Source organism: Dreissena polymorpha, chromosome 11 (genome assembly GCF_020536995.1).
Source record: "Dreissena polymorpha isolate Duluth1 chromosome 11, UMN_Dpol_1.0, whole genome shotgun sequence".
In the NCBI taxonomy this organism is placed as follows: Eukaryota; Metazoa; Mollusca; class Bivalvia; order Myida; family Dreissenidae; genus Dreissena; species Dreissena polymorpha.
In genome coordinates this window covers 45,207,438-45,223,329 of record NC_068365.1, presented here as the reverse complement: position 1 = coordinate 45,223,329, position 15,892 = coordinate 45,207,438, and positions in this window count along the sequence as shown.

Below are 15,892 nucleotides of genomic sequence, written 5' to 3'. Positions count from 1 at the left end.
CCATGCCGATGATCTGGCTCTTTTCTCCGTTACCTAGCAACAGATGCAGGAAAAGGCAAATATGGTAGCGGACAACTCAGCTAGACTGGGCCTCACCATTAACAGAAGGAAGAGCAAGGTGTTTAGGACCAACGCATCCAACAACAAACCCATCACAGTGTAAGGCGAGGCACTGGAGTAGGTGGACAGCTTCATCTATCTCGGCAGCATTCTGGAGGAACGGATGCAGATGTCAGAACCCGCATTGGTAAAGCACGAGCATGCTTCCATCAGCTGAAGAACATTTGGGGATCCAGCGAAATTGGCATCACCACCAAGATAAGGCTCTTCAATACCATCGTGAAGCCACCGCCCCTCTATGGAGCAGAGACATAGAGAACCTCTGCCACCACAATAAAGAAAATACAGGTCTTCATCAACACCTGCCTCAGGAAGATCCTCAAGATCAGCTTGCCAGACAAGATCTCCAACGAATAATTATGGGGAAGGACAAAGCAGCCGCCAGTTGAAGACACCATTCAGAGACGTTGGCGGTGGATAGATCATACCCTTCGCAAACCTGCATCCAAAATACGATAAGGCAATCTCTCACATGGAACCCCCAAGGAAAAAGGCAGAGAGGGCGGCATAGAAACAACTTGCGCCGGGACCTGGATATAGATGCTAAGCAGATGGGCCAAACGTGAGAGCAGCTGGAGATACTCGCCCAGAAACGAGACGCCTGATGAAAGCTGGTCGGCGTCCCAGATAGGACCATAGGCAAAGATGAGATGAGATGACAAACACGATAATCTTAACATCAGTAATATCATAAAAGTATTAGTTTATTGTTTTAGTTTTAAACGATTTCATGAACGTTATATACAGGTAGCCCTAAATGAAATTATAATTGATACATACATCAAGCTCGAATTTTGTCATAATTGTATCATACCTTAAGCTAGAATAATGCCATAATTGTATCATACATCTAGCTAGAAATAATGTCATAATTGTATCATACATCTAGCTAGAAATAATGCCATAATTGTATCATTCATCTAGTAAGAATTAAAGGGATCTTTTCACAGATTTTGGCATGTTTTGAAGTTTGTCATTAAATGCTTTATATTGATAAATGTAAATATTGGATCAAAAAATCTCCTGTAAAAAATCAAGAATAAAATTTAAAAAAAGGGAAAAAAGTAGCCCGCTGCAAGGCTCGAACCAGTGACCCCCGGAGTCCTGGAGTAAAAACCAATTAGACCGCTCCAAATTATTCAATCGTTTCGCGTTGCAACGCTTTATAATTTTTAGGTGTATAAATCGTCAAAAGATGCATATAATGGCTATATTAGACCATGGTAAATGTTCAGTATTACTCTTCCCTCACAAATATCATAACTAAAACGAAAATTTGCGAACCTGAAACAACTTTTATAAATTTTGTCAATTTACCAAAACGTGAAAAGATCCGTTTAATGGCATAATTGTATCATACGTATAGCTAGAAATAATGTCATAATTGTTTCAAACATATAGCTATAAATATTGTTATAATTGTATCATACATCTATCTATAAATTATGTCATACTCGTTATATAAATCTGGCTAGAAATGATGTCAACATCGTTACATAACAAAAGTTAGAAAAAGTACCAGATGTTGTTTGGCGTTATTGCTATCTTCTTAGAATCAGATGCACACACTAATTACTATTCTTTTCGTCACAGTTCCATAAACATGCGTGTTTACTAATGCACGGGATTTTCGTGTGTTTTGGCGGGTATAGCGTTATTTGAGGTCCGCTTACAGAAGACAACGCACGTTGTGGTTCAATATATTTGTTTAAAGTTTGATAATGTGTTGGAAAAATGTCGGAAAATCATGAAGTTTTGTCGGGGAATTTCAGCAATTCATCGGCTGTGGAGCAGTCGTTGCTCAGCAGGGAAGTAGAATGTTTATTTCCGTGTAGAAAATAAATTGGCAGTATCAAAAAGTTTAGGGATTTGATAATTTGTTTTGTTTTTCATGTTTGGCCAACGTGATTTATATACTTAAGTTTCTTCTTTGTTTATTCGATAAAAGCGGACCGCCTTCTACATTTGGTGTTTGTTGTAATGTTTGTTGTCACTTGTTTGCTAGTAAGCAAAGAATTTATTTATTTTTGGACGAACGAAGTGAGGGAGAAGTGAGGGAGAAGTGAGAAAGAAAAAGAACATATTTTGCCTTGGTCTGTAAATGGTCGTCCTAGTTCGGCCCTTGACTTTCGCCAGATAAGCATGTTGCGCCCGCACAGGCTAATCAGGAAGGTGACATTCCGCCTAAACTGGATGTTTGGTAAGAAGAGACTGCCTTTAAACAGAAATACCATAAAGGCGGGTAGTGACACTTTGCGCAGATGCAATAAACGAGCCCCGTTTCAAAGAATGCGACTATAATGTATTTAAAGGGAATAGCAAACACATTTTGCGAACATTTGCTATAGCAAACATACACATAACATCAAGTCAAGCTAAGTGTTTCTGATGTAATTTGTTTCCGGAAACTTGACACTCATTCGATTTTCAATTTTGTCATCCGTTGATATGAAAGCGGCGGGAAAGAGCATGCCTCTTTCAATAACCCTTCTTTCAATCACCAGTGGAAAGTACCGGGCTTCGCGCCCCCCTCCCAAGAATATAATCCCATTCGTGGGTCATACAGGGGCAAATCTGGACATGCTGACCGCGAATATAATACAATGTCTACTTGACATGTCAATTTTCTATACTTTAAAGTCACCATTGTTGAGAAATGTAATAATTGTGGAGAAAAAGGCATCGTGTTTTGTCGATTTGCCCTAGTCAATTGACTGTATTGTCATTTGATTAATTAACAGGTCATACATAGGTGTAACATAAAATGCCACTTACGCTGTATAGAAGCTTTGAACTGGTAGAATCATATTAATATGCCGCGGTCTGCGAAAACAGTGTTTAATCCATGCGCGTAAAGTGTCGTCCCATATCCCACATTAGCATGTTCGGTCCGCTAAGTTTAATTAAGGACAACGCTATCATTTAAACTGTAAGAGGAGACTTACTTTAAACGAAAAAAAGCGAAATGTGTCGTCCCTGATTAGCCTGTGTGGACTAATCTTGAATTACACTTAACGCACATGCATTAAGCCCAGTTTTCCAAGAACAGGGCTAAAATTTTCACACAAAGATATTTCATTTTACAACGGGAAAAAAACGTGAGGTATGAACACATACAAACACGCAAACAAATAGTTCTGTTTGTAGGGCCTAGTTCATGGAAAACTTGGCTTATCGCATGTGCAGTCTACACAGGCTTACTTGGCTTTTTGCATGTGCAGTCTGCACAGGCTTACTTGGCTTTTTGCATGTGCAGTCTGCACAGGCTTATCAGGCACGACACTCTCCGCTTTCATAAAAATTTTCGATTAACGGGAGTCTTTTTCAAACGCAAATCCGTTAAAGGCGGTTAGTGACGTCCATGAATAGCCTGTGCGGACAGCGCAAGCTTATCTGGGACGACATTTTACGCACATCATTCCGCCCAGTTTTCCATGAACGAGGCTCGAATAGAAACAGTGTAGCGACAGATAGTCCCGGGTTTAAATGCAAGTACAAACCTATAGACAGCGCAAACCGTCGTTATAGAAACTGTCAAACAATGCGGTCATGTTCATGAATTAATGTGCGGATCATTTATAACAAGATATTGACGAGCCATTTCAATAGCTGGTCATTTTAAATAAACCCACGACTTAACAAGGCTTATGGCAATCTAAACGGTACATAGGTCGACCAAAATTCGGTATCAACGTCGAGATTTTGATCCGCGGTGGCTGCGATATGAAGACGTTTGTGAGAAAAATGGCGTATCAAAAGATCATCACAGCAATTGCACGGGAACTGAATGTTGATAAATACCGTAAACGTTGACATACCTATATCCGAGGGCAATGATTAAATGCTCCGTCACGTGGCCCTGACATTTTACGTATTTACCCTGCAAAGATGTGTTGACACAAGGTTAGGGTGTCGAGTACTTATAGATATATGAAGATAAAAATGACAGATTGGGTGAAACGTGCCATTCGTCTTTGTTTTAGTTTGATCTGTTAGAAATACAAATGCAAAGATAAAAGAACGTGCATATGAATAAACCTGCCTACGAGCATGTCCATTTAAATGAATAAAAAAGCGTGTCTGTAACTTTGAAATGCAGATTGACTGTCGAACTCTTTTTTCAAGTGGTTTTCGAAACTCACGTAAAGACAAGAAGTAAAACATTTGGAATTTCCGAGTCTAATAGAAAGAGTATGGCGTTGGAAACACCTATTGACCTTTAAGTAATGCCCATAATTATCCTGATAAATTTTTAAATTTTGGACCTGATCTAATCTTTCTTCTTCGCATGTTAGTATTAGTGTTGATGTTACTTTATATTTTAAAAGGATTGTAACTAAACGCGTACACGTTAAGCTTTAATCTTAGGGAAGAGTCTGAATTCTGAAACATCTACGAAAAAAGCTTTCAAGTTACATGTCACACGGCTGACACACTAGTCTCATTGTAAATTTAAATAGATGAAACCCCAACCGACTACGTCAACAAGCGAGAGTAACCGTTCAGCATTAGTTGCGTCAAAACGTTTCGCACCATAATGTCTAACAAACACAATTTTCATTAGTGACATGGAGATAGAAGTTCGTATTTCAAAGGAAAGAGTATCAATTAGCATATGTACAACTGACATAAAATTCCTGAGATACTCGCGATACTATCAAATTTGAGATTTGATAATGTAAAATCAAAGCGCTTTATAAGTTTATTAATAAATAGGTATGTTACTACAAACACTATCGTTTTGTGGAGACTGCGAATAGGTATGATTGAATATACTCGGGAAGAGAAAAAACAACTGTGTGTTTAGACCAGTAATATGTTCGAAGTGAGAAGTATGCAATAAAAATTATTGTGCAAGTACAAAATGCACCATATGAGTTATTAATTCCTCAAAAAAAATATCCATGACTGAATTCATTTTTTTATTATTATTTTGTTTGAATCCCTCACTTTACCTTATGCGATTTTTTAATTGAACACTGATAACACGAACCGCATCGTTATTTTTATTGAAACTCTTTTCAAAATTGTGACCCAATAATCTGATTTCACATAAATCTGATAATATAAATTGAATTGAGACTTATCATGTATCAACTTCAGCTAAAGATCGTTTCAGTATATTCTGGTCCGTCGAAAATATGCGGAACACATGGTAACAATAGGCTGAACATATTTTAACGATTATACCTTACGTTTCTATGACAATAAGCCGATGCAAGAAAAGATAGTCTGACGCTATTTGTTGTCTAATATAGTGTTAAATAGCAAAGCAATTAAAAATGGAGTATTTTGTATCAATTTGACGAAATTCGATCCAGTGATAATATCTCCATGGTAATTGTTTTGGCGTTTTTATGAGTAAGCATTATTCAGGTGAATAGAGATTAGTTTGACAACGCATGGGAACAGAAGTGGGAACATTATCTCCGCTGAGCTCACCCCGCCTCACATTATATCTGCTCACTCTATCTGAGACACTGTCCATTCACTGTCCACATGTTTTGTTCTTATTTATCGCTTACGATGTGCTAGATAAAACCGTTATTGTTACCAAAACAATCTAGGCAAATGCTTCTGGAATGTCAATTACCACCATATGACGATATGGTCTTTCGCGCCATTCGAATTGTGTAACCTGTTGGCTCTGTAAAATCGTTGAAACAATTACATTTAATAAAATTCACAAGTGAAAAAAAGCGGTGACAAATACTTTGGAAAATATCGGTTGCAGATAGATAATGATGATGCAATAAAATGACCTGTTCGCATCGACGAACACATTGATTCACGTGAAATTTATGTAAAATGCGGTTAACGGATCTCAATACATGTAGTTATCATATTTGTGGCAAATAAGAAATTCCAAATACATGTTGTTCGTATGATAACATAATTACACTTATGCAGGTACATTAAGAAAGGTGGAGCTTTATAGCCGAATACTTTTAAAAATAAGAGAAAGAAATTAAACGAGTGCCATAGACATGTACTTCGAATCCCCAGCCTAATTATAAACCTAGTTTTAAACTTCAAATCGTGTGTACCATAAAATCGTGTCAGAAATCGAGCATACTCGTATATGACAATTAGACTTGCATGTTAATGAAGTATATAATGTACATGTAATAAAACAAATGTATGTACAATCCACAGAGTCAGCGTCGATTCAACAAGTATGGGTCTTATTTTGCTGTTTATTATTTTGCCTTTAAAGTAATATTGTATCATTGTTTAATATTCGACATTCAGTAATATATTACCAAAATAATATGCGCAAACGCCAATTAGTCCTATTTTCCCAACTATTCGAATACAAATGCATATAATTTCTCAATTCAGCTTGAAAAAATGTGTTGGGATTTTAACGTTATTTCATAACAGACAATATGTAAATTTTCTTCGAATGTGCTTTAAGACAGGCACGCATAATTTTGACGTAATGAAAGTGTCACATGAAATATGGTAAAACTGAATTAAAAAACTTGTAATGAAAGGAAAACAACGCATTTAATTCAAACAAGAGTAGCATACCTTTAGCTTAAAGGGAACCTGACCAAAATTGGAATGTATTCATAACGCTACTAATAGTTATTCGTGCAATTGTATTTTTTCCATATTAACAATATTTCTTGTTTTCATTGAGAAAAATTAAGCTGCAAATCAAATATAAAACTCATATCGTTTTATTTTTAGTTTTAAAGCGAGATTATAAGATTTTGTCAAAATTTTATGAATTTATATAAAATGTGTAAAAACTTATTATACATACATTTTAATATAAATTTAAATAAAAGTTAAGAAGAACATGTGTCGAAAAAAGCGAAAAAAAGCCAGATATTCAATTCTAAAATCGAAAATGTCTGTACAGTCTTATTCGCCAGCATGTATATCATGCATGTACGATGTGAATCTAAATTTAGTTTAACGGTTCATTTTAATTCCTGCAACGATATATATTCATACGACACACGAACACTAACTATGATCCTAATAAAAGACTAATGCTTCGGTTATTATAGGAAAATAAGTACGAAATATCTTCGTCACAATCGGCTCGGGGCGCTAATTTGTCTTTGCTGTATTTTATGAGATTCATCTTCAATGTTTATTTTTTCTTGCCTATTTTGTGTTATTGTAACATATTTTTATCAATATATTACAATTAAACACATATAAAATCGTATAATATCGCTTTAACAGTGTTGTTTTGAAAGGGTCGCAGTGCATGCTCTTTTTAAATGATATTGATTAAATTATAACTTTTATGGTATCTTCAAGATGTATTCTGAACATTTTCCCATGCAATCGTCCTTATTTCGTTTAAATATTTTAGTTTATTCATAAATATTTCCCGGCGTGCCTTGAAATTTACCAAATGGACTAAGGGAGACAACACTGGTTAGCAAGATCTTTATTTCAACCCCGCTCTGGGACGACGCGATTTAAAGTGGGTATGCACGATTTTGATATGTGTTAAATTGTAATATATTGATAAAAATATGTTACAATTACACAAAATAGACAACAAAATTTATACATTGAAACATATTGTATATTGGTGGGCGGGGAAGGTGTCAATTCCACTACTTTGCTTGTTAATATTATCGGCGCTAAAAGCCAATGTATTTCCCTGACGGCGTTTCCATGGCAGCCACGTGCTCGGCGTTCCTATCGGATAATGTTCAGAGACTGTTGTTGCATATTGAACCATCTAAACATCGTCCAACACGGAGCGGCACGATCCCTTCAACTAAGCAGCATGCTTTCGCGATATATTCTGTTGCTCTGAAGGTTCGGAAACACTTCACAATGATCGCACCTAGTTATATTTGTCTGTTGCAGACTGCACGCGCACCAGACTGACATATAGGTTTTGTCAGCATGCGCGCACGTGCATGCCTTCGTAAATAGTAACAATAACAAACTGGGGATTCTGACACATTGACTGGATAAAAGTGGTTATCATGAGGAGCAGCAGAAACATAAGAATAATTTATTATGTCTTCGTCGTCGTTTTCTTCTGTTCTTCTTTGTCGTCTTGTTCTTAATAATCACCACTATCGTCATTAGCATCATCATCACCATCAACATATGCACATGTTCTCGTCGTCAATATTGTTGTTATCAATGCAGTCATCATCAGTACCATGTATTCATCATCGTCAGCATCATTTTCATCCTAAGGGTATGATATTGTTCCAGACTAGCACCATCGTTCAAAATAGCAGAATGATGATTAAACAATAACGGTGTTGAGGGACTGGGAAGGTCGACCACCCATATACTTTAATTGTTATGTCACATCTAATACTTATCAATTCTTTGAAGTTTCGACACTCCGAATATGGTCATGGCATTTCCGGAACTCCAAATTTGGTAAAAGATGTATTTTGACCGGTTGATATGGCTATATTCTATATTTTCATTGGTTGACCATTATGAATATTAATTAATGCATGTAAATTTTTGGCTGAACGTTTTCTTAGAAATCGCCAAAGCATCAGTTTTGAAAAGGCTCTGAAACAAGTGGGTCGTAATGTTTGAATTTGTGTTTTAGGGGAATATTTTGGCATTGTTCAGTAAGTTGTATTTGTTTTTTTTGTGTGTGTGTCTTGTTTTCAGTATTCTATTGAGCTTATTTTACAAATAAGTTACAATGTATTTTTTTTAAGTTTCCAAGAAGTGTTATCATATTTATAAGTAAGCCTTATTTTGTATGAATGGAAGTTAAGTTTATTTTCACAATACGTAATTGATATTAATTGTTCATTTACATTTGTCAAGATCAAGCATGGTATGTGTTTCTTTTCCTTTTATCCTTTTATTGAAACAGTAACGGTCTTATTTTATGAATGAAAAATACCCTCTTTGGTCCTTATTATTTTCATTGGTGATGATTCTGGTGCTCATCTTGTTACGAGATGACAACCGAGAACCCTTAAAAGTATTTTAAAAGACATTGATAATTTTAATTATAGAAAGGGGAGTTGCTATTCTACGACGAAGCTTGTATGTGTCTTGTTCTGAGAAAACTGGGCATAGTGCATGTGCGTAAAGTGTCGGCCCAGATTAGCCTTTGCAGTCCGAACAGGCTAATCAGGGACGACACTTTCCACCTAAATGGGATATTTGCTAAGAAGAGACTTCATTTAAACGAAAAATGTCATATAAGCGGAAAGTGTCGTCCCTAATAAGCCTGTGCGGACTGCACAGGCTAATCTGGGACGACACTTTACGCTCATGCATTATGCCCAGTTTTCTCAGAACACGACTCAGATTATTATTTACAGCAGACACGCAGCTATATAAGCAATGTATTGCTGTTTGGATATGTCTAAGTGTTTGTATTTACTTTGGAGACACTTCTCAAGACTTTACACGTGTTTACTCCTAAGTCACTTCAAGAGTAAACACGTGGAAACTCTCAAAGCTGTCTATTTATAGCCGGCGTTGAGAATTGCGATGTGTCGACGAGCTAAATAAGACTCATTATCGATAACCATAATGTATATGGATCTAGCTCTGTGAAAAGGGGGCTCAACGTAAAGTGTCTTCCGAGATTAGCCTGTGCAGTCCCCACAGGATTTTTACTCAGAAGAGCCTTTCTTTAAACAGAAAATATCATAAAAGCGGAAAGTATCGCCCCGTTATTAGTTTGTGCGGACAGCACAGGCTAATCTGGGACCACACTTTACGCACATGAATTAAATCCCCATTTCACAGAGCACAGCTCATATTATATCATATGTTATGTTGTGTTACGCAGTTCCCATATATTTAATGTTTCACGTGCAACCTTACATATTTCCACGCCAACGCTCACACCAGATTATTTACGACAGGTGACGGTTGCCCGCCGTAGATCTAAACATAACCATTGACTAAAAAACTTTAATCCACGAAACCATATTTAAATCCTTTTTTATGGTGTTGTCCGCAGTGGCTTACGCTTTTGTTAATAAGTCATGACCATCGTTGCACGCATGCGTGAACAAGATTAAAGTTTTCGACCACCTCGCAGACGGTGTCACAATAACGTTTAACCTTCGACTTTCCAATTTTGGTTTTCCATTTAAACAGTACATCAGTCCACTTTAGCCCGGGTTAATGGGGCGACTGGTCTGCTCTGCAAAACGAGTCTGACACGCTAATTGCTATTAATGTCAAACGAGGGTTTTCGTAAAATTAAAAATTTGCTCAAGATTAGTAATGAACCCAAGTCGATGGAGAGATAATAATTATAACGGAAATAGTTGTTGTAAGTATACACCATAAGTGACAAGTTAGCGACTTATCGGTCGGAGAAAGGAAGAGGCCTTTATTTATGCATGTGACCAGATTTAGGGAAACACATTAATCTTAATCGCGAGTCAATGTTAGTTTTCCGAGTCACTGACTTTTTTCAACAAAACGCATTTAAAAGCTCATTAAAACCTCCATTAACTCTGCATCTGGATACGATTGAACAATTCGCTAATCGAGACAACACATTCCATTTCAGACTCGGCAAGAATATCAAACTAAGGTAAAATGACATTTTTGATAAGCTCCAAATCTTATCTCGTTGAGCTGTAAACATCACCATGACACTCGCTGGTAAACAACACACTCTTAATGCATGCATTACATTTATGCATGTCAGCACTTTATCATGTTTTCGTGCACTTTTCATAAATACCAACCAGAATCTGTGCACTCGATGCAGATGCAAAAGATACCTTTATGCCAATAATTCACGCATTGTGATGGCATGCCCTGTCAGTTAACCGAAACAAATATCAAAACAAAATTTGCTTTGTCACGAAGGTTCAACGTCAAATCGACGTAGCAGTTAACAAAAGACAATAGCTTCTTTGTTCACAGTTTCCAGCTGAACCACACATTCATACTATTTTCTTTGAATGTTAATTTTATTGTATGAAATATTGAAATGTATTGCGTCTTGAACCACAATTTATTTGGCCATAATGCCATAAATTGTTCGCGATCTGGACAGCATGCTCTTACCTCGAGGTCTTCAATTTGTGCCCTTCAGGAATTCTGTGCATTTTCTTAGATTTGAGCCGTGCTCTTTAAAAAGGGGGTCTTACATGTGCGTAAAATACCGTCCAAGATTAGCCTGTGCAGTCCGCACAAGCTACTCAGGGGCGACACTTTCCGTTGTTATGATTTTAACGCTCATGTATTAAACCCCCTATCCACAGAGCACGGCTCATTTCTTTCCCATATAGCTGTTGCGCCAAGAAAACTTGATCGTCAGGTTGAAGGGGTAGCACAAGATTCAAGTGACGCCTCTTCGAGACTCGAGTATCCGCCACGAAGCATCCACACATCGTTTGATTTCTTAGAATATGTGGGAGCGGGTTTTACAACGACTCCGTGTGTTATATCTATAGAGTGTAAATAGAACATAAAAACATATTAGCCTCACTCTGTGGACAGGATGTTTAATGCATGTGCGTAAAGAGTCGTCCAAGATTAGCCAGTGACGTCCGTACAGGCTAATTTAGGGACGACACTATCCGCATTTATGATATTTTTCGTTTAAAGTAGTCTCTTCTTAGCAAAAATCTAGTTAAGGCGGAAAGTGTCGTCCCTGATTAGCCTGTGCGGACTGCACTGGGACGACACTTTACGAACATGCATGAAACCCCCTTTTCACGGAGAACGGCTAATATACTAATGATTGCGTACGTTTGGTTAACAAGAATGACTTCGCAATGATTATAGATTAAATGCGGCTTTGTTATTTTTGCGGCTATTATAAACATTCACAAAACCGCAACGACATCGACATTGTGACATTGGCGGTGTACTGTTTAAATTTATCGTGTAACAAATACCGTCTTTATGAAATGTCGACAATGTAAAGATAGTATTATCGACGTTGTAAATATTGTTGCAGTTTTTAAAAATCATACATTTGCTTCTTTATAGTGATTCTTTTACTAATTTGCATCTAGACTGTTTTTATAGCAATAATGATTATTTTCACTTTTTGAGGTATTATTCATTAATACTTGTATCAGTATTTTACTACATAAAACTTGTGCATGTATCTAAGGTGATAGTTCTTCAGGTAGATTACAATATATTATTATTTAAACTTAAGACCAAACAAAGTATAAAGGGGGGAAAGAGAGCTTTTATTCCTACATACTAACTACAGCTCAAAGTACAAAAATGCGCGCGCAAACATATAATATCAAAGTAAAAAGCGCGCGCTGACCGTACATAATATACAACAGTTAAAAATGCGCGCTCAAAAGAGCATAAATCAAATACTAGTATGCGTCAACAAATACCATGTGAAAGTTACATCTATAACATCCAATTGGTAGCGCTGAGTGATACATGTGAATTCAAGTAATGATCTATGACAAAGCGAAGGTACGCACATTGAATGATACTAAAAATACAATTATATCAAGCTCGCAATGTTCCACATAACATAATTCAACAATGAGATAAAAGCACTGTATTAACAAACACTGTTTGACTATTGACCTTCCCTTCCCCATACACATACATCGTTTGACTATAATTCCCCATAGCAGAATTGCTCGAGTCCATCATAATTAAACTAGGGTGGGTGGGAGGGAGAGACGTGTAGGCACTTTGAGCTGCGCGCACTGACTGCCTGAATAAGCTGCACGCTGGACAGCACGGCTACTGACCCGCAGTCCCAAGGGTGATGCTGGCGGAACATTAGCCGGCCTGTCATCATAAAGCATACGTGGCAGGACAAACATATGGGCAACAGCGCGTTTAGTCTCTCGTCTAAATACAATTAAGAATCTTAATTCAACTTAAACTTAAGACCAAACAAAGTATAAAGGGGGGAAAGAGAGCTTTTATTCCTACATACTAACTACAGCTCAAAGTACAAAAATGCGCGCGCAAACATAATATATCAAAGTAAAAAGCGCGCGCTGACCGTACATAATATACAACAGTTAAAAATGCGCGCTCAAAAGAGCATAAATCAAATACTAGTATGCGTCAACAAATACCATGTGAAAGTTACATCTATAACATCCAATTGGTAGCGCTGAGTGATACATGTGAATTCAAGTAATGATCTATGACAAAGCGAAGGTACGCACATTGAATGATACTAAAAATACAATTATATCAAGCTCGTAATGTTCCACATAACATAATTCAACAATGAGATAAAAGCACTGTATTAACAAACACTGTTTGACTATTGACCTTCCCAAACCCAAGTGTAGGTGTTGGTTAGTAGGAGTAGACGTAATGTAACGAGGTATAATTAAAAGCTGTCTTTGATTGCGCGTTGCATTAATTGAATTGTTCGGAAACGCTGCCGAAAATCGTCTGATATGTATTGTTGGTAGCAGTTGGAGCGCCAGTCCCCTAACAGTTTGATAGCGTCGGGAGAAAGGCCGATGCTGTAACCAAATGTTGCACCGCCGCGTCGGAATGAGTGGCTTGCGATGTTGGAGGAAGGAATACCGGCCGCCTCCAAGCACTGACGTATTCGCACTATGAATTGTTCGCTAGTTAATGGTTTTGCGTTACCCCCGATAACACACAGGAAGGCGGGGCCAAAGGGGTCAGCTCCGGCAGTCTGTCGGGCAGCGTGAAAAATTGCCTGCACCGGGCATAGACGATGATGTTGAAGGCGTGGTAAAGGAATGTCCAATGATTTAGACTGGAACTGGTTAGTCTTACTCCATCGAACGTGCAACCGAATACCCCAATTATGATACGTTATGTCACACAGTCGTAATTGTTTATCAGGATGGAAGGCCTTGGCAAGACTCGGTAAAACATTGCTTTTCCGTAAAAGTCCATAAAACATCGTAAGTGCGACTGCCCATACGGTTGAATCAAGCGAGTTTGTAAAATCCAAGGCTGATTTGATAGCGAGGAGCATAGCAGGGGTAATCGGTCTTTTGCGCACCACATTATCACCAAGGTGTCGGCGTATGCCTTGCAGCATTGTGGTAAGGCGGAAGTCATTTGAAAGCGGGTTCGGAAGATTCCACTCGGCATGCAAAAGGCGGATTATATTCAGATACTGTTTGACGGAGTTAAATTTGAGGGATTTGGCAAGAAAAGCAGCATAACGGCATATAGTATTCGACGACGCCGGAACGGCAGCGTAGCCGAAATGCTCACAAAATTTAATATAAGAATTTCTGTGTGTTGTGTATGTCCTCTTCGTATTGTCGGAGAAAGCGTTGCTGTAATAGAATGCTACTTCACGATCTAACTCCCTCTCTCGTTCAGTTTGATTACCTGTAAGTAGAAAAACCGACCTGAGACATTGTTTCCACAAGTCGCCTTATGCCGTTTGGCTCATGAAGCCTGGATACATTGTCAGCTAGTGTATTAAAACGACCTGGGTAGTAAACAGCGCGCATACGGAAGTTGAACACTGCGCTTAACCAGAAAACACGGCGTAACGAGTCCATTACGAATGGGTGTCTGCTCGAACCCTTGTTAATAATGGCACAGGCTGCAATGTTATCGCAGTGAACATAAACCATCTGATTAGACCATATATGTGACCAACGTCTTGCAGCAATTTCCAGTGATAAGACTTCTAAATAATTAATAGGCAGTTGAGAAGTAGTTTGTGTCCATGGCATGTAAATAAAGTCTCCTTCGTAGAAGGCGCCACAAGCTGTTTTGCAAGCGTCAATACTGACAGAAATTGCCGACCTATCGTCAATCATCGGCATGGTTCCGTTAAATATTTTCATAAATTCCAGCCACCACAATATATCCAGTTTCATGTCTGTTGTGACACGGGTTCTGTGTCCACTAGCGCGTAGAGTATTTGCACGGTCTATTAAACGGCGCATATGAAAACGACCACCATAGATGCATTGAGTTATCCAGTTAAGTTTTCCAACAATTTGCTGTATATGCTGTTTCGTAACCTTATGAGCGTTAAGCGTTTTGTGCAAAAGACAATGGATGTCATGTAGTTTGTTTTCCGGTACTCTTATAGTCCTTTCAACGGAGTTTAAAACTAGGCCGAGAAAGGTGATTTCCTGGGAAGGGCCGTCAAGTTTGCTGTAATTTATTTGAAACCCAAGCTCACGTACTAGTCTCATTAGTGCATAAAGTGAACGTTGACATCCTTCATAGGTTTTATCAATGACTAAGAAATCGTCCAGATACACAACAATAGAATTATGTCCCTGCATTTTCATTATCACTCGCACGGCTTGCGTAAGTTTGTTGAATATCTCCGGGGATCGAGCAGCGCCAAATGGGAGTCTAGTGTCAACCATGTACGTGAATTTTGAAGAGCCGTGGAATCGCCATTTTATTCCCGTAGCTTGGTAATTCGATGGGTGAATTTTAACACTGCGATACGCGTTTTGCAGGTCCATCTTAGCCAAAAAACAATTGGGACTTATCATTCTGACTGCGTCCTTTATTGACTGGTACTTAAAATGATTAGTTTTTGCGAAATCGTTAACGGCTTGTCCCGTCGGTTGGCTGCAATCATGGATGAGTCTTACTTTTGAGGAGTTAAGTCCCTTGGGGATAGCTCCTAGTGCCGAGGTGATCAGGGGTTTATCATCGACGATTTTGTAATGCCCATTTTCTAATTCCGTAATAATTTGGGCTTCACAAAGCGCGCGCATTTTAAGATTTGTGGCCGATGAATAATTTTCAACTGCGACACTGTCCGATATGAGATCTGTATCCACGATATTAAATCCACACTTTATTCCTGATAATAAAAATTCTCTTTCTTCGTAATTGGTCGGTAGATAGCGGT